We start from the raw sequence: 26,444 nt of genomic DNA, 5'->3' as shown, positions 1-26,444 counted from the left end.
ATAGAAAAATAGATCTTAAGATGCGTATAAAGCCACAAAAGAATAGCAAAACAAAAAAATTGGAGAAAGTACTCCTTAGCTTTGTAATATGATAAAAACCTATAATAAATAAAGTAGCATGGTACTGCCGTAAAGACAACGTATGTTCTATTGAACTAAAAAGAAAAAAGTCTTTAAAACAAAATTCCATACTTACTGTCAATACATATGTGACAAAAGGACCAAAGGCATGCAGTGGGAGAAAGACCCTTTAATAAAACTGTTGGCCTCTTGTGCATATACCCAAAGGATCTCACGTCCTATGACAGCTTTCACTGCCTTTTTCACAGCAGCAAGAAATACAGTCAGCCCAGGTAGCCGTCCACTGGAGAAAAGATCATGAAAATGTGGCACATGTATGCAATGGGATTTTATTCATCTGTGCAGAAGAAAAGTAAAATTAGCAAGAAAATGTTTGAATCTGGGGAACATTAAGGGAGGTAACCCAGGCTCGAACCGTATGTCTCTCTCATACACAGATCTCTGCCTCTGTTACATATGTGTGTCCAAGAAGAGGGGTAAAGGTCAGAAAGCTAGAAGAGACTAAAGGCGGGCAAAGAAGACAAGAGAACAAAGTGGAAGGATGAACATTAACATTGGGGGAAAGGACAGAGAGGGGAAGATGAGGCAGAGAAGGGAGAGATGGGACAGCCAAGTCAAATGAAGTATGGGTGGTAAGCCCATATGGAAACCTGTTACTTTGTAAGCTAATTTAAATGTATAACTAAAAAAGAAATGAATGGTGTTGCCCACATGGAAAAGAATGGAATGGGCCCCTCACATATGCAAAGATCAACCCAAAGTGGATTAAAACTTAACTGTGAGCGCGAGACCTGTGAACTACTTGCTATCGCCAGAGGTAGCACGACTAATAAAAATCCAGAGACAGATATTGGGGTTCAAGCTGAGGATCAGAAAAGCAAATCAGCCAACCATTAGAGAGCTCTTATCTCTATGAAATCGTCAGACTGAAAGAGAGTGAGTTCCTGTCATCCTGTCTTACATTCCTCTCTAGGGATGGGATTAAAGGCGTGCACCAACAGTGCCCGGCCTCTATGGCTAACGAGTGTGGCTGCTGGGATTAAAGGTGTGTGCCACCACTGCCTGGCCTGTATGGTTGATTAGTGTGGCTAGCTTTACACTCTGATCGTCAGGCAAGCTTTATTTATTGAAACACAAATAAAATATCACATTTCCCTTCTTTTGGGTAAAAAAGTAGAAGACTATAAATAAAAACTATACAATAAGTACAATAACTATATACAATATATACAGGCAATAAGTACATCTACTGAAAGACAATAGAAGGTTCAAGACCTTGAACTGGACAAAAAGTACGTCTGATGCTCACACTATAGGTAACAAAAGCAAAGGAGACCTTTGGGGCTGTTTGTCACGAAATGGAAGATTTCTGCATAGGGAGCCTAGAGGACAGAATTGTGTTTGCAAAGCATGCATCTGAAAGGGATTGTGACCCAAAGTATGTAATATACAAAATAGCATCCTCTCCTCCCTCGTCTGACTTGAGACAGGCTCAGGATCTGCATAGATATCTCTCAGATGTGGAAACTGCCAATCAGCATAGAAAGAAGTATTTAACATTACTTATGTAATCAGGGAAAGACATAAAACCTTCGGTAAGCTCCTGCCTCTCACCAATTAGGACACCTGTTCTACAGACGGCTCAGAGTCAGTCAGAAATGGAGCAAAGGGGCACTTACATAGCATTGTCAGGAGCCCAAGTTAGCACAACCATTACAGAAAACGGTGCAAGGAGCTTCCAAAACTTCAAATAATTAACATATGTATGTGTACATGTTTGTATGTATGTATGTGCGTAGCCAAAAAACATGAAGTCCGTTTGCAGAAGAAACATCTACACTGCTTATGAACATCCAGACCTAAATCTACGTATCTACTCAAAGGGAATGGCTAATATTGCATGGTCTGCCCGTTCTGTATCTACACACTAGGAATCCTAGTAAGCCATCCAGCATAGCAGTGTTAGCCTGGTGGGCATTGCATTCACTCAAGAGTGATCTGGCATGTGGATTCTAAAGAACTTGGTAACACATAGGAGTGAAATAGTAGTTACCAGAAGCAGAGGGGAAAGGGGGTAGCAGGGAGTCGGGGTGATGGGGCTGAGGTCTGAATTTTACTATTCTTAAGACAACGTTCTATCCATTCTGTTACACAGTCGGGGTAGCAGGCTGTAAGTGTTCTCATCTCAAAGACAGATGTGACTGTGCTATCCTCGTTCCTCAGCATACAATGCAGAAGCCTATCAGAACATCACACTCCACTCCTTAAATATGCGGGATTATCATGTGTCATTCGAAAGTTCAAGGAACCCAGAAAAGCAGCCTCAGAGGAGGATGAAATATTTGGCTTCTCTTCTTCCTGATTCACCTACCCAGACAACTTGGGCAGAAGAACAGCATCAGCATACCTGATGATCATAGCATGTGGGCAGATGGAATGCTGGATAAAATGTTACGCCGTCTGGAAGGAGCCAGCGGGGAAGGCCTTGCTGTAAGGAAGGCTCTTCCCTTGTGGTATGGCACTGCTGCAAAATAGACCTGCCCACAAGGTTGTAGCTATGTATTGTCTCTAGGGTAATTATTTAAAAAGCTTTTAGCTAAAAACCTTTTAGAGGTATGAGGGACGAAAATGTACTTGAGCGGTGGGGTGTTGGCCTCACATGCTAAGACCTTGGAGTTGATTGTCTGGTTGCTAAGATCCAAGAGTAACTGGTACGCTAAGGAATGAAAAGTAGCACATAGGAGGCAGGACGTGTGGAAGACAGAAGACAAGGCTATAAAATAGGAATATTGATTAATTATTAATTCAACTATGTCAGCCCTCACTTCGAATGGCAATGGTCTAGACATACCAAATAAAATGGCAGAGACTATCAGAGTTGACAAGAAACAAACTCATTCCAAACATAAAGATACTTAGAATAAAGAGAGGATAACTTCCCATTAGGCATTGATTTAATATCAGAGGAAACTTCTCAGAGTAAAAAGGGTTACTACATATTGAGGAAAGGGAAAATTGGGATGTCAATTCAAATTTGCTCCTTCTCTGCTATTGTTCATGCACCTTTTCCCCAGACTTACTAGTTTATAAGCGTGCAACACGTTTGCCTGTTATAGCAGGAAGGTTTTGGAGTTGCATACCTTAGTATGAACACTTCTATAATCAGGGTATTAAAGCAGGACACGGTGGTGTGTGCCTGTCATCAGGGGAAGCATGAAGATCGGGTGTTCAAGGCCTGTGTCTGCTACTTCGGTTGACGCCCACTTGGGCAGCATGAAGTTCTGTCTCAGAAAGCAAGCTAACAGAAGCTGTTCAGAGCATTTTCCTCACCCACAGAGGCTTTCTCAGGGTCATTTGTCCCCAGTCCCTCCTGACATCAGCCTCAGGCAACGCCCACTTTCTATCTTCCTAGTTTCACAGACAAAGAGAATCGCACATTGTGAAGTCTCTTGTGGTTTGGTTTTGTTTTATCCTATTATGCTTCTGGAGATTTACGATGCACTGTTTTTGCGCCTTTTTATTGCTGAGTAGTATTTCATAGTGAATAGTCCACAACCTGTACAGCCTGGGTCTCCCAGGAATGCAAGGGCTGGGAACAGCAGGGACCGACTATGTCATTCCATGAGTCCCTGGGGCTGGCAGAACCTGAGTCCTGCCAGCAGAGGCTTCTCTCTTCCCTTGGTCTTCTCAAGAAACTTTCTCACAGTGGCAGTTTTTGGGGAGGCTGGCCCTTAAAGGAGACACCAGCTCATTGTTGGTAAGGTTCAAACATGGCTGTTTGCTGTGCTTTGGTAGAAACACCACTGTTTGTCCCTTTCGTGTACTTCAGATGCGCAGTGTTTGTAGCGACTGTGACACCAAGGAGACGCCCTCCTTGAGAAGGAAGCCTATGACAATAATTCATACTTAAGGACTCCTAGGGATTTCTTAACTTACAATTGTGGTGTTTGTTTGCGTTTGTTTGTTTAGGGAGGTTAAATTGTAGAAATAGAACTCCAGGATTGTGTAGTACCCAGTTACTACACAGATTCAAGCATGGGCTCCTTGTGCACATAAGCGCCACTTCCAGAAAATTCTGTCCACACAAAATGTCATAAGACACGGTAGTTAAAAACAGTGTTGGGTGTCCAGTTCCCCAACACTTTCCTTCAGTGGCATCTGAACCAGCCCAGGTGGCTTTCCACATTTTCTGGGAACATGTATAGGAGTCAAAGTCCTTAATAGCCCATGTGGATAAGGAGAGCTTCCTTAGAGTCAGGACCAGCTTTCACCACTTCCAAATGTTCTTCGATGGCCTTTCTTTAAAACAGACATCAGGGGCTTCTTACACTGAGTCCTACGTTCAGTGTGGAGCAAAGACCAAGTCCCACCACTCGTGTGTCTGTCCTGTACGTCCTCTGAAGTTAGGAGGACCTCATTTTATTGCACGCTCCACTATTCTTTCCCTTACCCCGGTCAAGAAGCCTTCTCTATGATCTGATGTGGTAGCTGCCAAAGTTAAGTAAGACTCCTATGGTGTGCCTTGTTGCCCAGTTGGTGCTGTGCTCTTGGTTTGCCTTATAAACCTGGTGTCTGGTTTGGGGTCAGCAGTAGATGAAAAATCACAACCTGGTTTTCCTTCAAAGTTGTTTCCCTTCTGGTGATTTCCAAACTGACAGGCAAGCAGTGCAAACAATGTATGCTTGATAGGGACAGTGGTGTCCAAAGTTAGAGGCCCACTGGGTCACAGCAGCTTAGTCCCCCAAGGTTCTGAAAAGTGGTAGTAACAAGATAGCCGATGCTTACATATTTATGCAGAAGGATTTAATACTAAGCCCACGGGTTTTTTTTCCCATCTTTAAAAGTCTATGTTGCTGCAATTTCAACTGGCAAAAAATTTGTTTCTTAGTAATAAAATAACAACTTGGTTACTCTCGATGGTGCTGTTGAGTCCCTCAAATATTTTTTTCTTCATGCCTGCTTTATATACAGTAGCACACACATTCTGGAGAGAAACACCATCACTCAACAAAGAGCACACCATTCTTTCCACTTGGTGACTATTCTGTTGCATCATTGCAAGTTATCAAATCTGTTCCATGCGGATAGTGTGGTTGTGTCTAGCCTGTGCCTGTCACTGTTGATAACAACGGATGGTGTGAATAGGGTGAGTAGCCAAGTGCTGAAGGTGTAGAGGGGCCTTGAGAGGGTTTCTTTGGGGCTGTTAAGAGGAATCTGAATGTTAAGTGGATGATGTGAAACATGGCTTAAAGCTGAAGAGAGGAACACCCAAGGCAAGTGAAACCATTGTTGGCACCTTAGTCTGGTTGGACCATGACAAAACCCTTTCCAAATGCCACTGGCAAAATGGCATGAGCATACTCAAATTTCAAGTCATCAGTGAGAAATGGCTGCCAGGAAGCAAGTATCAACTGCACCAGAATTACCTGAAGGGCTTGTGAAATCAGATCTCCGCGTTCCATGTATCATAGACTTTTTGCTGTTTAAGGCATCAGGCCAGGCTTGAGAATTCCGGTCTCTGAGATGTCAGCAGTGACCTTACACTGGCCTCTGGACCACACCTTGAGACTGACTGTTCCTGATTACAAGCGAGTCTTCAGTTACATTTGGCCAGCACATTTTATTGCATTACATATTGTCACAGACATTTAGAAACAGATATATCTCCTAAAAATCCAGATTTGATGCTTCTGTTGGAAAACTGGGGAAGCACATGGCAGAAACTAAATTTTCTGTTTCCTGTTTGATTAAACTAAAAGAGCCACTTATTCATCCCTAACATGGAGCTCTCATTGAAATCCATGTCATTCTATGCCCTGGGCCTCCTGCAATTCTCTCGGTAGCTACAGCAAGTTCTCTCTTGCTCTGGGACTCTGCTTATGCACTTCTGTTATCTGGAATGTTCTTACCATTGCTGCTGCTGCAGCCTGACTTTCACTCATCTCTCTGCCTTCAGCGGAGAGGCCACCCCTTCCCATGATCTTGGTCTGCTGTGCCTGTGATGGAGAGGAGCTATTTCTCTGTTTGCTCCCACAGTGGCCCGGAACATACAGCTTCATCTCCAGTGAAGCTACCACATCCCCCTGTATTACCTCCTGGTCAAATGAGTGGATGAAGACATAACACAACTAGAATGTAATAAATAATATTATCCAATCTTTGCCTTTCCCCCCTAGGTGACTGCAATGGAGTCTTAGTTTATATCCCTGATTTTAGAGGAACAATAATAAAAAATGTAATTTTAATTAAACTTCCCTTAAAACTGCCATTTCGGAAGAGAAATAAATTTAAACTCCTTAATTATTTAAAATACCCCCACTAGCTTGTGCTGCAACTCAAGCTTCATTGCGCTTGGCTTGAAAAATGCCATGGCATTTTCCAGATACACATGCCTGGAGATGGTCTGTGACTACTGCTTCATTTGTTAAACAGACAGTGTGGCCCCACCGTGCTATTCCAGAGAATGTCAGAATTCCGTATGGAGAAATTGCCACGGAACCTCACAGTCATCCGGGGGAGTTTCTCGACATCCGCGGAGATCTGGACATAGGCAAGTGCAATGTTAGATAGCAAGGCACACCTGTCCGCACGGCAGGTGAAGATGCCACTTAGGAATTCAGAGAAGACACAAATCTTTCCCAGTGTACTCAGATGGCATCCGATCTGGTTGGGCCACAAAGTTTAAAATGTGAGTGACTTACAAAGTAATTAAAAATTCTTTTCAACTACATTTTTTTTAAAAAAAAAAATCTCGTCAGTCTTTGTTTGAAATGGGAAGTGTTTGAGAAAGTAACCCGACTGAAGAAAAATGAGCGCATTGTGAAGTCCCTGAGCCACAAAATGTGGGCAGCGGTTTTTGTCAGAGGCAAGGCCGTGACCTTCAGAGGTTACTTCGTTTTTTTCCAGAACTGACTCTTCTCATCTGTAAGCTGAGCTGATAACGAATGATCTCCAAGTCCTTTCTGGTATTATCATTCAAATGAGTGTCTAAATTCTAATTTTTATACTGATTAGACATCTGTGGTTCATGCAATTAGTTTTGCTGTGTGCTTCACAATAAATTTAGGCTTCGGAGTCTTTCATTATGCACAGAGGTAGTCGTGTCTTATTGCTTGGGAGACAAATGAAGTGTCAACCTTATTCTGAAGAAAATGATTAGAGATTATGTGTCTAGAGGGGAAGAGTAAATCTTATTCAAAAGTGAAATAATAACTTCAGAAGGTCTTGGGAAGACTTTGAAATATTCTTTGGAGTCAGATAATTAAAGAAAGAGGATTGCATGAGTAAGTTCCCAAATGCAGTGGAAATAGTCGTTACGTGTGTCATTAAATAAGTGGCATTTCATTAGTCCTTAACCGGCAAGGGTTGGGGGAAGGAGAGCGTGCAGATAAATTTTGCTAAGTGTATTAGATCCTAAGATATGGCATTTAATATATTTCAGGCAAAGCCGTTGGTAATGAGCATGATCTTAATTTGCTTACTTGTTTATTTCACACCTACTCATCACTGATGAGGATATTTGCATGTAAATCTTGCACTGATATAAACGGAATGCAATCGGCAGGGATGAGTAGGAGGTCCCCTCCCACAGGAACATCCTTATACATCTCCACTTAACAATGGAATATTGGCAGTCAGAGTAGACTCTACTCAGTGACATTCATGAGCAAAGACAGAGTCACTACCCGGACTGAAAACAACTCTCCAAGCAGCAAGCCTGCAGGGTAAGAAACCCCAAATTAGTCTGGTATATTTAAAAGTCAGTTGTTTTACTGAAATTTGAGAATAAAATAAAGAGTCCCAACTAGTGGGACACTACAGTAAAATATAGTCTTTCTGGTTCCTGGAATGTCAGGAAGTCAAAGACAAAAGGAAGCATAGGGCCCAGGGCCAGCCCTCAGGCTGAGCTACTTACTGATCATATAGCCTTAGATTCGGGGCTATGGTTTCACAGTGGGTTTAAACACGCTGAGAATTCCAGCTAAAAGTATAAGGCTTGTATACTCAGTGTTCTACCTCTGTGAAGAGGCACCATGACCAAGGCAATGTCTATAAATGAAAACATTTAACTGGGGCTTCCTTACAGTTTTAGAGATTTGGTTCCTCATCATTATGGCAGGAGCCATGATGGCACCAAGGCAGATGTCGGGCTACACAGACAGACATAGCGCTGAAGAAGTAGCTGAGATCCACAGGCAGCAGGAAGAGAAAGTGACACTGGGCCTGGCTTGAACCTCAAAGCCCACCCTCCAGGAAGTGACATATTTCCTCACGCTTCTCAAGGAGTGCCGTTCCCTGATGAACAAGCGTTCAAACACATGAGGCTATGGGAGTCATCCAATCTACAACAAGGCCCCTGAAGCAAGAAAAATCAGGGATATGGGCTGAAGGTGGGGAGCTAGGATGCTGAAAGTCTTGAGTTTATCGAAGCTGAATTTTGGTGAGTTTATCTGTGTAGAAAAGAGAAAAGCTAGGCCTGGTAAAATGGGCCTATCATCCCAGTTACCCCAGAAGCGTAGGCGGGAGGATGCCCCAAGTTCAGTGTGGCCTGGGTAGTTTAGTGAGGCTTAGTCTCAAAATTAAACACAGTCTAGTGGTACAGCTCAGTAATAGAGTACTTGCCTAGCCTGGTGTAGTGATTCACACCTGTAATCCCATCTCTTGGGAGGCAGAGGCAGGCAGATTTCTGTGAGTTCGAGGTTAGCCCAGGTTACATAGTGAGATGTGGTCTCAAAGAGAAACAAATTTGAACAGGTGAAAAATAGCAACAGAAAGGGAATCACCACATCCACATCACCATAGCAGAAGATGGACCCACTCACATCCGTGGTCCTGCCTTCTTACATTAGTTCGCTGGCCACAGATGGGCAAGGAGTTAACTTTATTTAGGTGCAAGAGCACCATGATGCATTTGGAACCACATAAATCTGGGGTGAGTCATGTGAATGAACGGCGTGAATAAAGTCATGTACAGTAAGTCCCTGGTGTATGGATGGGATTCTGTGTTTGCTTTCTCCTGTTACAGCCTCACCACAATCTATAAGTGGTAAACCTTATAAGCAATACTTTTTATTGTCTTTTGCGGCAGGGTCTCACTATGCCACTATGTAACCCTAACTGGCCTAGATCTGGCTATGCAGACCAGGCTGCTGTCAAACCCACAGAGATCTACCTGTCTCTGCCTCCTGATTGCTGGGATGAAAATCATAAGCTACCACAGCCAGCCAATATTTTTCATTTTCATGAAAATGTTTTAGAATGGTCTTCCATGACACTGTGCACATGCATGGAAAGAACAGTTTGTACATACTAGTTTCTCATGCTTAACTTTCTACTCGAGTTTTGGGAAAAACAGCAAGCTAGAGTCTTGTTTAAATAGGCAGGAGTTCACCAGCCTGAGGTCGTCTGTGTATCTGAACTTCTACTTAACAAACTGCAACCTAACTCAATATAAACAAACTAAAACCTAACTTAACAGTGTGTGTGTGTGTGTGTTAGAGAGAGAGAGAGAGAGAGAGAGAGAGAGAGAGAGAGAGAGAGAGAGAGAAACAGCCTGATTTCAAGTAATCACAAACAGTTGAACATTAGCCAATCACAGGCAACCAACCCATCAAGGCATACCCAAATTAGACAGAAGTACAGTTGCAGCCAATCAGGCAATTCCTGTCTTACACTTCTATTTGCGGTCTCTAAAAGCCCACAGCTCCACTGCCGGGCAGAGTTCTCTGAGTGTTTCCGGGGTTGTGTTTCCTCTACGTGTTAAGAATTACCTTCCTTGGCCTATGCATGCACATAGAATCAGATAGTCTGTGCCCTCCAGACAGTGATGTCGTCATTTTCAGGCCTTTTATCTACTTTTGACTGAAGCACGACAGCATTCACTTCAGTGTGGCTCACGCAGATGCCGCACATCTGACTCGTTCTGTGTTTGGACAAACTTTTGTATTGTGTCTCAAGTTTCACTTTCAGCAACATGTAGACTATAAAAATGAACCGGAAATACAACTGTTCCCGAACCAGAGAGTAGCTTGAAAATCATTAGAGGTAATATGGGAAAGAAAGTAGAATTAAACATTACTAATTAGATATTATCTTTGGCCAAATTCAGGGCATATTTACCAATGAAGAAACTGAAGAAGAAGGTTCTTCTTGTACTAAAGACTGTAACCAGGTAATGGTGGCACACACCTTTAATCCCAGCACTCAGATGGAAAAGGCCAGTCAGGTGTCTAAAGTACAGAGACAGTTCTAGGATAACCAGGGTCACACAAAGAAACCCTGTCTCAGAAAGAAATAGTCGATAGATACATAGATAGATAGATGGATGATAGATAGATAGATAGATAGATAGATAGATAGATAGATAGAAGTCAACACTCTGCAAATGACCTTAATTGCTACTTTAGAATTTTATTATATGCTCATAGAACACATGTTAATAAAAAATTATGATTTCAATATTTGTTATATAGATTTTTATATAAATGTTAAGTCCATCCCTCTCAACTTGGACCTGTCCTTTACCACCACCCTTGCCAACCTATATTGGAGGGGTGAGCATCCTTCTTGCTACAGTTTGATTAACGTACAAGCTCAACTGAAATAATTCTCCTTCCCCTTTGTAGTTAAAGACATACGAACAATGCTTAGGTATTACTCTGTTTGAACAAATGGCAGAACAGCAAGGAAAAGTAATTAAACAGAGACGGTTAAGTAAGAGGAATAAGCAGATAGAGGCTCTTAAAAAGGTTCAGTCAGGCAGTGGTGGCACATGCCTTTAATCCCAGAACTCAGGGAGCAGAGGCACATGGATCTCTGTGAGTTCAAGGTTAGCCTGGTCTGCAGAGTGAGTTTCAGGATGACCAGGTCTATACAGAGAAACCCTGTCTTGAAAAACCAAAAAGGAAAAAAGAAAAGAAAAGAAAAGAAAAGATCCAAGGATGAGAAACAGATTTTGGAGACACGCATGAGTTCTTAAAGTTCTAATCCACGTTCCCATGTAACTTGAGGAAATCAACAAACTCAGAATTGTGTTCTAAAATAACACTTCGGCATAAGTGTGACAGGCACTGCCCCAAGAACACAGGGATCGTCCTCACCCAAGTGACTGGCAGAGACAGTGGTCCTGGAGATGCTGAAGCAGAGGGAGACCTCCGTGCTCAGATGGGAGGGCAGGCCTTAAAGGCAAGGGTTGACACTTTTAAAAGACTCACTTAGAAAATGTTCCCATAGTTACAAAAAACAAACCACTGTGAGCCTATCAGCACGTTGAGACTTTTTGCTTTTCTCACTGATGACCCATGGGAGCGCCATTTCGCCATAGATGTCTTGACTTCATTATCTACCTGCATATACGTGATCCTAGTCCTCAGGATGAGAGTAGAGGATTGAAGCTGGTTCAGAAGTCCAGAGACAGGGATCTGGTTTCTCATCCTGGGCTGGAAGCATCCTTGGGTCTGTTCTGGACAGGACCCAGAAGTGACAAAAAGAATTCTTGTTCTGTTTTCCCCTCTTTTACACATCTTAAATGAGCCCTGCTTCCTAGAGGCTGTGTGTGGTCACATGACCCAAACTGAGAGGCATGTGGACATGCTGCATGGGCTGACAAGATGTACTAGCCTAGGCCCTCATGTCTCACCCCAGATTCTACCTCACGTCCTAACAAAGGCCCTGGGTCCAGCAGCTCGGTGGTGAGCCATTTCTGGGGACCCCATTCTGTCGTGTAGGAGCTCTATCTTTTTTTCTCTCGAGCTCCCACCCACATTCCTATAATAACCCCCCTTTCTAAACTCACCCTTCCATTGCCTATAAAATTCATTCTCCAAGTTCACAAGACAGACGACCCAGAGGCCGCAGGCTTGGGATGGCTTTAGTGGCTGTTGATTTGCCTGGAATCTCAGCTCCCTGAGCTTTTGCTCAGGAAGATCATCTCTTGGAGTCCCCCATTACTTTCTATATAGTCTCAATGGGTTTTCCTAGAAATGATTATTTCAGTTCGGTCGGACTCAGAAGATGGCCCCAAGAATCATTAGACATCAAACTGACGAAGGAAAGAAAACCAGTGCGATGTGGGATGTTTCTGGCTTCCGGCCGCTGGAAAATCATCTAACTGGAAACCTGTAGAGATGATAGAGGAAGTGACCAGAGTTGTCCCATCAGGCTGGCGATGAATCAGTTCCTATCTTCCATCGCCAGAGGGGCTCCTATGCAAGAGCTGTTAGCTTTCTCTCTATCTGTCCAATGTAGGCATCGTAAGACAGAGTTGGCACCCTGGTGGGCCTCTGTTGTGAAGCCCTCAGCACATACATATCAGTAAATGCTGAGGTGTCCCAGACAGGCCACCAAGAACCTCTGCTGTGCCCACCGATGTCCCTCAGCTTAGGCAGGAGTGAGTCCCTCTTGGAGGCCAAGTGAACTTCACCGGAACTGATTTTAGCAGGAGTTGAGATTCATGGTAATTCTTTGCAGGAATAAATCTCCCTCCCATACTCATTATTTTTCATTTATTCTAACTGGCCTCCCCACTCCCACATGCCTACTATTTGAATTAGTGTCATTTTATTGCCTTACCAAAAGCTGATTCTACATAGTAAAAATTTCAATAAAAAGTTATAGGAAGGGATCTGAAAGAGGACTTAAATCTAATGGACATGACAGTTTCCTTCTCTGGAAAAGTCCCCTTTTGTTAATTATTTATAGGCTAGTGACAGTGTATCATGAATTAGGAGAGTGACACGGGCCATCCACCTCCTGAGCATACAATTAATGACAAGGCAGCACTGGGTAGAAATGACTATATGTTCAACAAACAAAGTCTCTTCGTGTTTACAATTTAAAAAAAAAAATAGCCAGGAGACTGAAGTCAATGAGGAAAAAGTTTGTTTTCCTGTGCTGAAGATTAGAACTGACTAAAATAGCCAGAGACCTGATGATTTTATACGCTACAGCCAGCACTGCTATTTGAAGCATCTAAACTCAAAACTTAAACCAAGAGACAGATCTTACAAGTTATAGAACAACGACACCATTCAAAAATGGTGACACAGTTTCCAGTCACAGAAGAAAGGGTCCATCTCCAGCAGTCTTGGGGGATTTTTTCTGTTGTAGACAGCAACAGGATGTAGATGCTCTACCATGCAGTGACCCGGAAGAAACACAGTTCCACTCTGCCTTCCCTTGATCAAGAGATGCTTCACAAAGACACAGTCTCTCTTTCGAAATCGGACTGATCGGGGCCACCTTCTCCAGGCTCTCAGCTTGCTAACCCTCGTTTCTGCTGCCTGTCACTCTGTCCTGGGAACTGGCCTAGACTTTGCAACTGAGAACAAAGTGATGCATGTGTTTGCTGCATGAGTGCTGACAAATGCAGGCCTTCTCATCGGGGGGAGGGAGGACGGAAAATAATTCTAACGTAGGAGCCTTGGATAGCATTTAGGTGGAATTCCCAGGCATCCGAGAACTCAGATGTGCTGTGGAATACAGTGGGCTGGGCTGGGTGACGGTGTGTGGCTCCTAGGTGGGTAGTTCATGAATAAACTTTGCCTCTTATTAGCTGGCTAGTTTTAGGTGTCTCATTCCTTCGAAGTGCTAAGTGAGCTCTTCGGATCCTGCCAGCTTAATTATGCCAAGAGTATATAGGTCACTGAATCCACACCCCATCAGTCTTCTACAAGAGTCAGGCATGAATTAGGGCAACGTTCAACATGGGAAACCCTAGTGCTTAAAAGCCTAGCTGAGCATGGAACTACAGAGCCAACGTTCCTCAGGCTCAGGCTGCCATTCTGTTAAACCACCATCTGCAGAAGCATCCCTGACAACTAAGAATGGAGGAGCCCATGAGGATCCTGGAGGCAGGGGCTTAGTGCCCCTTTATATTGTTCAATCGCAAGCCCTGTTCTCTCTGGTTATGTGCTGGGGAAGAGGTGGCCTAACTGAGTTGGTAATCTGGTGGTTTTCTAACTGCCCTTAGGTAGATGTGGGAGAGAAACAACCTTTTCAAACTTCAGCCATGTTATTTTCTTCCTGGAAGCTGCTTGGGGTTCACCTCTGGGGGCCTCTGGTGACTTTGGAGGGAGGATGGAAGGAGCTGGGAACATTGTTTGGGGCTTTTCAGACTTACAAGGCAAGAACTCTTAATGCACAGTATGAGCCTGGCAAGAATAACTGTTCTCTGGTTTCACAATAGAAAATTCAGTCTGTGGGCAGAGCTGCGACTCTAAAACATGCTTTCCACGGCCATATTAAAAACTGGGAAATTTCTAGTGCAATTTTAGGCTCGCTGCTAAATTGAAAGGAAAGCTCAGAGACGCTTGCGTGCCTGCTGCCTCCACACCTGAATGAATTGCCTCCCCTTGTCAACATCTCCCTAAAGGGTACATCTGGTCCAAATTATTTAGCCTACGTTCCATTTCATTATTACCCCAAACCCACAGTTTGCATTCAGGCTTATTCTGGGTGGCGCACAGCTTATGGTTCTAATCAACGTACAATGACCTGCATTCCCCGTTACAGGAAAGTCCAGAATAACTTTGCTGCCCTGAATGTGCGTCACTATTGACTTTCTATTCCTGCCGTACTTACGTCTTTCCCTCAATGTCCAGAGATTGACAGATTATAGCCTTTTCAGACTTAGCTTCTTTTCCTCAGTAACATACATTCGATTTCCTTCATGTCTGCCCGTGGCTCAATTGTTCCTTTTTGGCAATGAATAACATTCCATTGTCTGTACCACAGTTTTTCTCTTTACCTACAAAAGGGCATCTTGGTTGGCTCCTTCAAAGTTTTGGAAGTTATAAATGAAGTTGCTGTAAATAACCACTTGTAGGTTTTTGTATGTCCTTCTTTCCTTCCTTCCTTCCTTCCTTCCTTCCTTCCTTCCTTCCTTCCTTCCTTCCTTCTTTTATTCCTTCTTCCCTCCCTCACTTCCTTCCTTTTTTCTTTTTTTCTTGTAGTCAAGGCTGGCTCATACTTAATGCGCTGGTTATTATTATTATTATTATTATATTTTGTCAGTTTGACACAAACTAGTCTTCTGGGAAGAGGAACTTTGTTTGAGAATATACCTCCATCAGATTGGCCTGGGGGCAAGACTATGGGGGCATTTTCCGGATTGATGTGAAGGGGCCCATCTTATTGTGTAGTGATAGTGCCATCCTGCTGGGTAGCTGGTTCGAGGTCGCATAAGAAAGGTAGCTGAGCAAGTCATGAAGAACAAGCCAATAAGCAGCGTTCCTCCGAGGTTTCTGCTTCAGTTCCTGCCTCTAGATTCCAGCCCTGACTTCCCTCAGTGTTAGAATATGACACTGGAATGTAAGCCAAATCAAACTTTGCTCCCAAAGTTGGTTTTGATCAGCGTTTTTATTACAGAATAGAAAGCAAACTCAGATGTTCTAAGCTTCACCATGCCTGGCTTACATGTTCCAGCTTCCCTGGTAAGTAGCCAGCAGTACCCTTGCTGGACTCTATGGTGTTTGTGTGCACACTGTCTTTCAAAGCAGTTGCACTATTTCACATTTTTCCCAGCAAAAGAGGGGGCTTCCTGCTGCTTCATGACCTCCCCAGCTATTGGTGGCAGTGCTCCGGATTGGGTCAATGGCAGCAGCAGCTCTGTTCCAATTTACATGTCTCTGGTTATAGCAGGTAGAGAGTATCTTTCTTATGTGCCATTTGTGTGCTGACTTTGATTAATCTCTGTCGAGTCTTTGATTCATTTTTAAACTAGATTGTTTTCTTAATGCTGTGACTTAAGAGTTTCCTGTGTGTTGTAAGCAGCAGCCCTCTGTTAGACATGCCTTTGCCAATATTGTCTCTGTCAGGGACATCTCACTCATTTGACAGTGAGAATATCTTTTACAGGGCAGATATTTTTCTTTTAGCCAAAACCATTTTATTGTTATTTCTTTCGGGAATTGTGCCTTTGTTATGTCTGCAAAATCACTACTAAACCCAAAGTGACCTAGGTTCATGCAGATATTATCTTTGGGGACAGGTTTGTATTTTACATTCCAATCTATAGGCTACTTCACATACATTTTGTGAAGGGCTTGGGATGTTTTTTTCTAGGATCTTCCATTTTGTGTGTGTGTGTGTATTTAGTGTGTATGTGTGTAATATGTGGTGTGTGTTTGTGTGATGTATGTATGTATGTATCTGTGTGTCTTTGTGCATTTGTGTGTAGTGTAATTGCTTTGCCTGTGTGGTTTATGTGTTTATTTGTATGTGGTATATTTTTGTGTGCTATATGTCTATGTATTATTCCTTCTGTGCTTGTGTAGTTAGGTATGTTGTATGTGTTATGTCTATATGTGATGTGTGTGCATGGTTGCATGTATATGAGCATGTTTTATGTGTGGTGCATCTGTGTACTCTTTGGGATGTTTCTATATATCATATTTATGTGTGTGATGTGTGCGTTTATGTGCAGTATGTGGTATATGGTGGTTGTGTGTATTGTGAGAGTGTTTGTATATTGCTTGTTGTGTGTATTTGTGTATTATGCCTATGTATGTGATGTGTGTTTGTTTGGTTGCACATGTGTGGTATGTGCTTATGAACTTGTATGTGGTGTTGCTCTCTCTTTCTCTCTCTCTCTCTGTATGTGTATATGATAAGTGGTGAGAGTACATGTGGTATATTTGTGTGTGACATGTCTGTGCACTGTGTGTTGTGTGTGCTTGTGTTTTTTGTCTAAGTGAATAGTGTGTGGGGTTGTGGGTACAGCTGCATAGTTGTCCCGCGGCCTTTGCGGGATGATTATGCATTGTACTGCTTTTGCTCCTTTTCAGTAGACTGTATCGACATGATGCATTTCTGACCTTTCTGTTCTCCTCCATCAATCGATTTGTCTTTTTTTTTCCCTGGTACCCCACTACCTTCATTACTTCAGCTACGTACTGTCTTGACATTAGATACCATCTGTTTCCTAACTTTGTTCTCCTGTCTTGGCTCTCCTGAGGTTTTTTTTTTTCCTCTCTGTATAAAAATTGTAGAATTCATTATTTATTTCCACAGAAGAATTTGCTTGCTCTTTACTTGGAATACAGGAAGAGAACTGACCCTTAATTAATGTCAGATCTTATCCATGAACATGGGGTTCTCTTCTCTCCATATTTTTTTGCCCTTTAATAATTTGAGTTACAATTTTCTGCATGTAGATTATGTACACATTTTGCTAGATTTACTCCTAGATATTGTACTTTTTATAAATGTCAGTTCAAATAGTATTTTCTCTTATCCTCAAATTCCGCTTGTTTATTTTTTTACTATGTCTGAGAGTGGCAGCTTTTGCTGTTAATCTTATATTCTACTCATGTGAAACCATCACTTGCCAGCACATTTTTGTCATTTCAGGTTTTCTATAAAGACAATCACATCACCTATGAACACAGTTTCCTTTCTTCCTTTCTGATCTGGATTCTTCTAATTCTTTTACTGTGTTGATTAGGACTTCCTGAAAACTGGGAGACCAGTGCAGAAGAAGACAGTCTTGCTTTGTTCATGGCCTTGGTGAGGAAGCTTTGAGGATCTTAACCATTAACGTGATATTTGCTATGGGTTTGTTTTGTTTTTTGCATATTTTCTTTTGTAAACTGAGGATGTTCCCCTTCTGTTCCTAGTATATTGAGTTTTAAAGCATCATGCATAGGTGTTGGATCTACTTGTATGACTTTATGACTGAGCCTATAATACAGTGGCCTTTTACTCTGGGGTCTAAATGTTGAGCTCTTGCATATCCTGTCAGTCAGGGGGATGTTCTTGGAGAGCCGCCTGCATCTGTTCCTAAGAAAGAGATCTTTGATGTTGCTTTCTGTTGCAATATAGGCTGAATATTCTTTATCAGAAATACTTTGAACAACTAGTTTTTCAGATTTCAGAGTGTATCAGATTATAGAATATTTGCATGAATTTAAAGTATTTTAAACCAACCCCCCCCCAAATCCAGACTGTTCCACAATCTCACACTTTTTGAAGGGCATGTCAGTGTTCAACATGTTTCTGATTTCAGAACATTTGACATTTTTGAATCAGGGATGCTCAATCTGTATTTCTCCCTAGTTTAGGGATTTGGGACATGTAAGTCTCATGGAATGAGTTACGAAGCATGCCTTTCCTTCTCTCTTTTGAAAGAAATTGTATACTGGGCTGGAGAGATGGCTCAGAGGTTAAGAGCACTGGCTGCTCTTCCAGAGGTCCTGAGTTCAATTCCCAACAACCGTATGGTGGCTCACAACCATCTGTAATTTGATCTGGTTCCCTCTTCTGGCATGCAGACTGAACACTGTATAAATAATAAATAAATTTAAAAAATATTGTATATTGTAAGCGGAGACTCTTCTTTCATTTTCTGGCTGCTTAAACCTGAATAATCACATATAAACTATAATAATTACAACACTCTTTGGCCAATGGCTTGAGTATATTCCTAGCTAGCTCTTACATCTTAAATTAACCCATTTCTATTCATCTGTGTATTGTCATGAGGTTGTGACTTACAGGTAATGTTCTGGCGTCTTTCTCCTTTGGCAGCTACATGGCTTCTGCCTGACTCCTCCTTCTTTCTCCCTGCATTCACTTTAGTTTTCCCACCTCGCTCTACCTAGCCATCAACCAAAGCAGCTTCTTTATTAACCAATAGTAATAAAAAGGGAATCCCACATCAGTTTATAATTGATAATTTTCCTTCAGTCTGTGGGAGAGTTTACCAGTGAACCATTCTGGGCATAATTCTTTCTGGTTTAGAAAGTTCTTTTTTTGTTGTCATTGTTAAATTTCTCAAGTAGAGTAAAACTTTTCAAGTTATTTATAACTTCCTGTGGGGGGGCTAACTGATTGCATCTTTTAAGGAATCAATTGATTTCTTTTAGTTTATCACTTAATGATTCTTTCAAAGGGGTGACATTTATAGCCAGGTTGTTTCACCTCTGGCAGTGATAGTCTTATCACCTCCACCCACTCCGCACAGCTTAGGCGATGTTTTGTCTATTTTTTAATTGCTGTAATAAATACCTAGTACTGCTCATGGATTCATACGGTTTGGAGCATCACAGTAAGGAGGATGTGTCTGAGTCAAGCAGTTCATGTCATGGTAGCCAGGAAGCCGGGACGGGATATCTATTCTTGCAGGTTCTCTTCTTTTCCCCTCTATTAACCATTTCCAGGACCATTCTTTCCCCTTAGTTAATGATTTCTAGATACTTATTTTTAGATATAACCAGAAGTAAGTTTTCCTACCCTCTCCCAGGGTGTCTCTCAATCTAATCAACTTGATAGTCAAGAGCAAGCACCACTTGTAACCTGATTTTATTGATTTTTTTTGAACAACCAAATTTTGCTGTTGTTCTGTACTGGCTTCCTATTTTCTATTTTTTATTCTTGTTTCCAGTTTGATTTATTTCCTCACACGTATTTTGGACATAATTTGCTCATCTTTTCTAGTTGCCCACAGTAGAAGCTACTAATTCTCTCTCTTTCCTTTTCTAATAAACACGTTCAGAATGATGCACTGTTTCCAGTGCGTTGGGCCAATTTTAAGTAAATTGTGTTTTTATTTCCCTTTAATTTTAAATCTTAAAATTTATCTTGAAATGCAGTCTTTTGTTTATTTATAGGTCATTTGGAAGTATTTTAGTATCCAAATATTATGATATTTTCTTCCTTTCTTTTTGTTAATTGATTTCTGTTTAATTGCATTGGGGTCTGAGAGGAAACACTGTATGGTTAGCATTCTTTCAAGTTTCTTTGATGTGTTTGATGGCCCAGAATATGGTCCATCTGGATGACTGCTCCTTACTAGGTTGAAAAGAATGTGTTCATTGTTGTGTTGGATAAAGTGTCTCAGTAGCTGATGGATGGTACTGTTGAACTCAACTCTGGCCTTACTGATTTTCTGCCATCAGGCTGCGTCCTTTACTGATGCCGGGTGTTGAAGTTTCCAACAGCACGGGTGGATGCACCTGTCCAATCAGCTCTTGCTTCACATAACTTGACTCTCTTGTAGACTGTGAATACACTATGGATTATCTTTTCTTGAAAAATGAACTTTTTGGTCATGACATGCTGTCCATTTTTGTCTCTGATAAAGCTTCCTGCTCTGATGTCTGTTTTACTTTTTAAATTAGAGTTAGCATGACAAATTGATCTCTGCCCATTTACTTCAGATCTATATGCAGCTTCATCTTTAAGTGGACTTCTTTTAGACAACACATAATTGGGTCTTTATTTTTAATCCGATGCAATAATTTTTTAAAATTATTATAACTAGACCACTGCCACTGAAGACTTTTACTGGTATAGTTGGATAGTTATCTATATATTTGTTAACGTTTTCTTTCAACCGCCTTTCTCATGATTCCTATCTTCCACTTTTCTGATTTTTGGTAGTTGTAACTGAGCATTTTAAACAATTGCTTTCCTCTGTCTTACTGTATTATTTCTTCTTCTTTTTAATATATATTATAATTATAATATATTTTATAATTTTAATGTATAATAATTATATATTTTTACTAAATTCAGTATCACATTTAGATAACACTTTACCATTTCATGGGTAGTATCTCTTTTAAGAATCAAATTCTCAGGGCCAGGGAGAGTGCTCAGTGGTTAAGAGCACTGGCTGCTCTTCCTGAGGATCCAGGTTCAATTCCCAGCACCCACATGGCAGCTTACACTGGTCTCTAACTCCCGTTCCAGCGATCAGGCACCCTCACACAGGCATACCTGTGGACAAAACACCAGTACACATAAAATACAAATAAATATTTTTTTAAAAGAATCAAATACTCTAAACTGACCTTCTGCTTCTGTGCCATGGTCCTTAAAATATGCATGTGCATGCAAAAGTATCTATGTATAAACATATGCACAAGTAGAAACATAAACAATAGAACGCATTGATGTTACAGTTTTGAACAAAGTGTGTGCCGAAGCAATAAAAATAAATAAGAGGACTGAGGATATGACTCCGTGGTAGAATACTTGTCTACATGCATAAAGTCTCAGGTTCAGTCCCCAGCACCAAGAAAAAGAGCCACGGAGGTACATGCCTATTGTCCTAGCACCTTCCTCTGCTCATGTAGACCTGTGTGTCTGGCCTATTTAATTTTTCTTCTCTCAAAGAACTTTAAAAAAATTCACTATATCCTGTTAGATAGGCCTATCTGCAACAAACTCTTGATTTCTGTTCACTTGGGAAAGTCACCTTTTTTTGTAAGTTAATTTAACAGGTCTATGGGCCTGTTTGTTTTGTTTGTTTGCTTGTTTTATAATGAGGTCCCCAAGCCTGCGTACTTTACAAATGAAAGAGTCTCATTTAGCTCACAAATCTCTTGAGCTTTGAAGGGTGTGGCTGTAACACTGCTCTGGTAAGGATTCCAGGGCCTATGGCTTCACAACCAAGAATGTGCATGAGAGGGAGTGACCATGGAAGCCAGCGAGATGTTGGGGTCAGGGGATGGGTGTGGGGTTCAGGGGTAGCCAGGCCTAACTCTTCCCAATCCTTTTACATGGGTGAAACTCAAGAGTTTCTTGAGAACAATTTAAATCACTACACGGTAGTGTCTCCAGTGACCTATGGACATGCCACTTCACCCCACCATCTCTTAACATTGTCACTCAGAGGACCACATCTCAGCACAGGAACCCACGGAATCTCATAGTAAACCATGTGTAAGCCATAGCAACTTGTTCAGATTTCTAATATGCTACCCTCCCCCTCTTTGCTTACATGGCTTCTGAAGAGAAGCTGGGTATAGCTTTTGTCTTTGTTCCTCGGCAGGACCTCTTTGTCTTTGGGTTTCTTTCGAGGTTTTAAAATTTTAATGTGTACCTTTTGAAGCTAATATGCCTGTGGGGAAGGTTCTGGCATCCCGCGTTGATTTGCAGGAATTCTCTGTCACGGTGGCTTCCTCTACTGTTTCTGTTCTTTTCCTCTCTTTCCCCCTGGTATTCCTGAGTGTGTAATTGTTTCACCATTCTCATACATTCTAGGTATTCTCACAGTCGTTTTCCCTTTTATCGTCAGCTATGCGAGCATCCACCGAGCTTATGAGCACGCGTGATCCTTCAGCCCTGCCCTGCCCCTCAAAGGCATTCTTCATCTGCTAGTACTTTTTATCTCTGGCATTTCCTCTTGGTTGACAGTCTCCATCTGTCCCACCCACCGCCTCCTTTCCCCGTTAGAATCCTTCCTCTCTAACCGCTCTTGTTTTCGCTTCCAGTCTGACAGTCCCAACATCCCCGCATTCCTAATCCTGATGCTGTCTCTCCCAGAACTCCCTACTTTTTCTTAATAATATGCTTTGTAATTTTTTTTTTCTGTCAGGCAGATGTGATGTACTAAACAAGCTGGACCATGGACAACGGGCCATGAGTGGTGTGTTGACAAGGTGTGGCAGGGAAACCATCTTGTAGCATTGCTGGTCCTATGGGCAGGCCCAGTTCTTTAATTGAACTTGCACTTCCTGTGAACTGCGGCAGTGTGGTCCAGCTTCATCTCTCTTTGGAGAGGAGACAGGGTGGCTATTATTGACTGGAATTGGGTGTTTCTTTCCTTTCTCAGGGTTGATAAGTTTCAACATATCCTCATTAGCTTACACTCTAGAAACCGCCTTTGTATTTCGATCCTGGTCTAAGAATCGTCAGTTGCTATATGATATTTCGAAATGTTTTTCTCCAGTATCAGGGGGTTTCTTCTGATTATGTAAGTGAGCATCTAGGGGTCAAGCTCACAAAACTGGTGTGGCTCTTCCTATGATTGGGTACCCCTGGGATTTTTAAAACTTGGTTTGTCTACCGTTAAGCCACTTATGCTTGTGAGTTCTCATTTCGGTTTTCCTATCCCAGCACTGCTGTCCGGTCATTGGTTCTATGATTCTCTGGTACCCTCCACCCCCACTTTTTGGCTTTTTTTTCCCATTTGTTCTCTTCGTGACCTCATATCTACAACAGATATAAGAAGGGCTGCTAATTATTTGTCTATTCTACTTTATATTTGTGGTTAGAACAGTGTGGTTCCATACAATTTCCTGACTTTCCAGATGAGAAATTAGACATCCCTTTCCTTGTTGGTATTCCTCTCTGCAGAGCTCAGAGAGTTGGACCCTGATTGGAAGGGGTATAAGGATGGATCCACTACTGAAAGGAGGTGGGATGGGTGGGATAGTTTTTGTGCTTGGCACTCTGCCAAGCTCTAGACAGAGAGACATTTAATAGACGATCCTGTGATGAGATCTAGGACACAGCACATCCTGTATCTAATTTCAAGTTTCTCTTTATACTTGTCATTTCTAAGCCTCCACTAAATTTTCTGAGATATTGTAATTTACTATTCTCAGAAGGAGCCATTACCCAGGCCTGGGAAAGGAAGGCTACGGATGACTACATAACTGTGGACTACTCTTACTCTGGCAGTGGTCACTGTCCCCACATACCAGCACAGAGAGAGCAGCTACTAAGCCCACTGTTATGAACTTGCAGCATCTACCCTGAAAGGGAGCCTGGGCTTGGAGATGACAGGTGACCAGGATATATCATACAAGTGGAATGAATGATAGGAAAGTTCCAGAAATACTTTGGGTAGGAAATCAAGGGTGAGATGAGGTTCCAGATTCATGGCAATGGCCATGAAAGGAGGGAGAAGTATCTCTATATGCTGGAGGAGTTGGGGACATCTAGGTCACCTGCTATACTCTTCAACTACTCCGACTGGGCTGTTTCCCCTCATCACAGTCCTTTCTCCAACCTCTGCAAGCTGGTCCCACCCTATTTCCCTCCTTTTACCTTGCTAGAACATTACTTTCCCTGTGAAAGCTCAGAAAAAAATTAACTTTACATACCCTTCTCTTTCCAAGAATTCCATTAGCCATAGTGTTTTGCTTATGATATAAACGTGGGAGCTAAGGACATCCATCAGAAAAGAAATAAAATATAGTTCACTTGGAAGCCTTGTACTCTAATTTGAGCTTTGTCTCTGACTAAAAACTCTACCAATTGATCTGTCTGATAGAATTATCCAGAATGAAAACAATTCCCTGAAGGATTTGGGATGCATCGGTAAATCAATTCCCAGATCCTAAACATCATGTGGGATGGGAGTTCGTCTTGATTGACAACCTAATTGGAGGGAGAAATGCCTAGAATATTTCTGAGTGTGTCTATGATGATGGCTCCAGAAATAAGATTGTGAGCGCTCTGCCTCGTTAAATGTTTAATTTCTTGATGGATTCATAGTATTCTGGCATTACTGGTGGTGGCGGAGGGGTGGGGGCTGCAGAAGAAGCAGATCACTGGGCTGTGTCCTTGAAAGTGATATCTTGCCCTGGTTTCTCCTTGTATTCTCTTTCTCTACTTCCTAGTCACCAAAAGACTGCTCTTATCTGCCACTGTCTCCACTCGAAGATGGGCTGATACCTCTGAAACCAGGAGCCAACATGAACAATCCCTCCTCCGATGCTGTTTCTCTAGGGCATTTGTTGACAACAAGGGAAGGCGTTGATACACAAGGGAAGTACTATAGCCCAGGCCAGGGACACTCACCAATGACAACAACCATGTGTGCACAGTTGTCGCATGCCACCTCCTGGTCATTCTTGCTAGGGGTCCCTGGGAGTCTTTCTTGGTGGCTGTCATTTCTCTCCATTGTGCTCCTGCATTAGCTCCTAACAACATCACCATTTACTTCTTGAGTTTCTTCCTTTGAAATCAACCTACCTTCTCAGCTACCAATATCTTAATCTATACTCTATTAGCCTCCTACTAGCTCTCCCCATTCCTGCTTACACCTTATACCCCTCACAGCCCAGTTCTTCTCTCAGACAGAAGTGAGAACCATCATTTTGAAAGCAAGGTTGGTTACCGTACGTCCTGCTCAACCATGATTCCCAGGACCAGCTTCAATACTCTTAAAATGAACGTGTGTGTGGTTTATGTCCCGCCCACTTCTGCTGTCTTTTCTCACCTATCATGTCTCTTAGTCGCTAAGGTCCTGTGGATCCACACTTGTGCCACGTTTCCTCCTGCCACACTCTCCATGGTCCCTCTGCACACAGAACTTCCTTCCTCCTTGAGATGCCAGCACAAACTTGCCCTGTAGTAGCTTGTCCTCTGACACCATGACAAAATTCCGGGCTCATAAGCAATGGAGAGGAGAAAGCGTCTATCTTAGCTTACTGTCCCAGAGAAGATACAGACTATTGTGTCAGGAAAGCATGAGAGCAGAGGGGAGGGGCCAGCCTGGCAGTCAGGAAGCAGACCGATCACATCTCATCTATGCACAAGAAACAGAACAGGAGGTTTCTTCCCAGAACCAGCATATACCCTTCTAACACTGTATTAAATATTCATGTGGGAGTGAGCAAGCTGACACCGAGGCCACAGGAGTGAAGGAGACATATGCTCACCCCTAAAACACGCACACACGGACACACACACACACACACTTACTTCCATGGTCCATGCTCACCCGCCCACACATACACATGATTTAATAGTCCGTAAACACCTTAAAGAGATGTTCCAGAGCCAAAGCCTTTCTCTTCCTCCCAGGACACCAACTTCAGAGAGGTTTCCTGGCTGACCCAAACATCTGCCCTGGCCTGTAAAAGGGCTGCCGCTCACCCCGCCCCACTTCCTCCCCACCTTTCCTAGCCCAGGCCCTCTGTGGGCTTGTAAATATGGTTGAGAACATCCTTCTGTCTTCATTCCTCAAGGTTCGGCACCTTCAGCTAAAGAGACGATAGTTTTGTACGGGGGAGTCAAAAGCTACAGGTTCAAGTCCTGGTGCTTTCCCTTTCTAGTGACCATGGGAAACTTGCCGCCTGTCTGGCACTGAGTTTTCACGTGTGTCATGGGAAGGAGCTGAAGTGACAAAAGCTTCAAGCTTCTTTTTTAGCTTTGATAGTCTGCAATTTTTATGATGGAAGGCACCAATGCCTGAGAGCAGACGGCTCGGCTCATCTTTCCACAGATGGCCCAAGTCCTAGTGATGATTTAACTTCGCCGAGGGAGGCTTAACAACCCTGAAGCTCTGCTTGGGCTCTTCATTATACAGGTCAGTTCTAGCCGAGCCCTCCCACCCTCTTCCATGAGACACACCACCGATATCGCGAGCGGGAGGAGAACAAACCGTTCTCTAGGAGTGCTGACATGGACGGCTGATAACATCGCTATGAGGATGCTGGCAAGTCTGGGGATTTTCCCTGTACAAACATCTTCCTTTAGAAAACTGTCTTTGGAAACAACATGACCTGATTTTCAGGGAAGGAACAGATAAAATCCAAGGTTTTTTTTTTGTTTTGTTTTTCTTTTTTTGTCAAAGCAATGACTGTGACGCCTAAAGCCATAGGGGAAAACTCAAACAAGAGCCT

The 26,444-nt window shown here is 42.5% G+C and overlaps 1 long non-coding RNA gene across 1 annotated transcript in view; it reads right to left on the bottom strand.

The window, feature by feature from the left end:
* LOC146893617 (uncharacterized) overlaps positions 1-25,668 on the bottom strand; it is a 39,733-nt gene extending 14,065 nt beyond the window's left edge. Inside the window, exon 1 of the long non-coding RNA XR_015738368.1 lies at positions 25,580-25,668. This is a non-coding gene — a long non-coding RNA (uncharacterized LOC146893617). The remainder of the gene's footprint in view (positions 1-25,579) is intronic.
* Between the last annotated feature and the right edge of the window lie 776 nt (positions 25,669-26,444).

The sequence above is a fragment of the Myodes glareolus genome, chromosome 7 (assembly GCF_982192425.1).
Source record: "Myodes glareolus chromosome 7, mMyoGla1.1, whole genome shotgun sequence".
Lineage (NCBI taxonomy): Eukaryota > Metazoa > Chordata > Mammalia > Rodentia > Cricetidae > Myodes > Myodes glareolus.
Note: the sequence above shows the minus strand (reverse complement) of the source record. Positions and strands in the feature narration are given on the sequence as shown.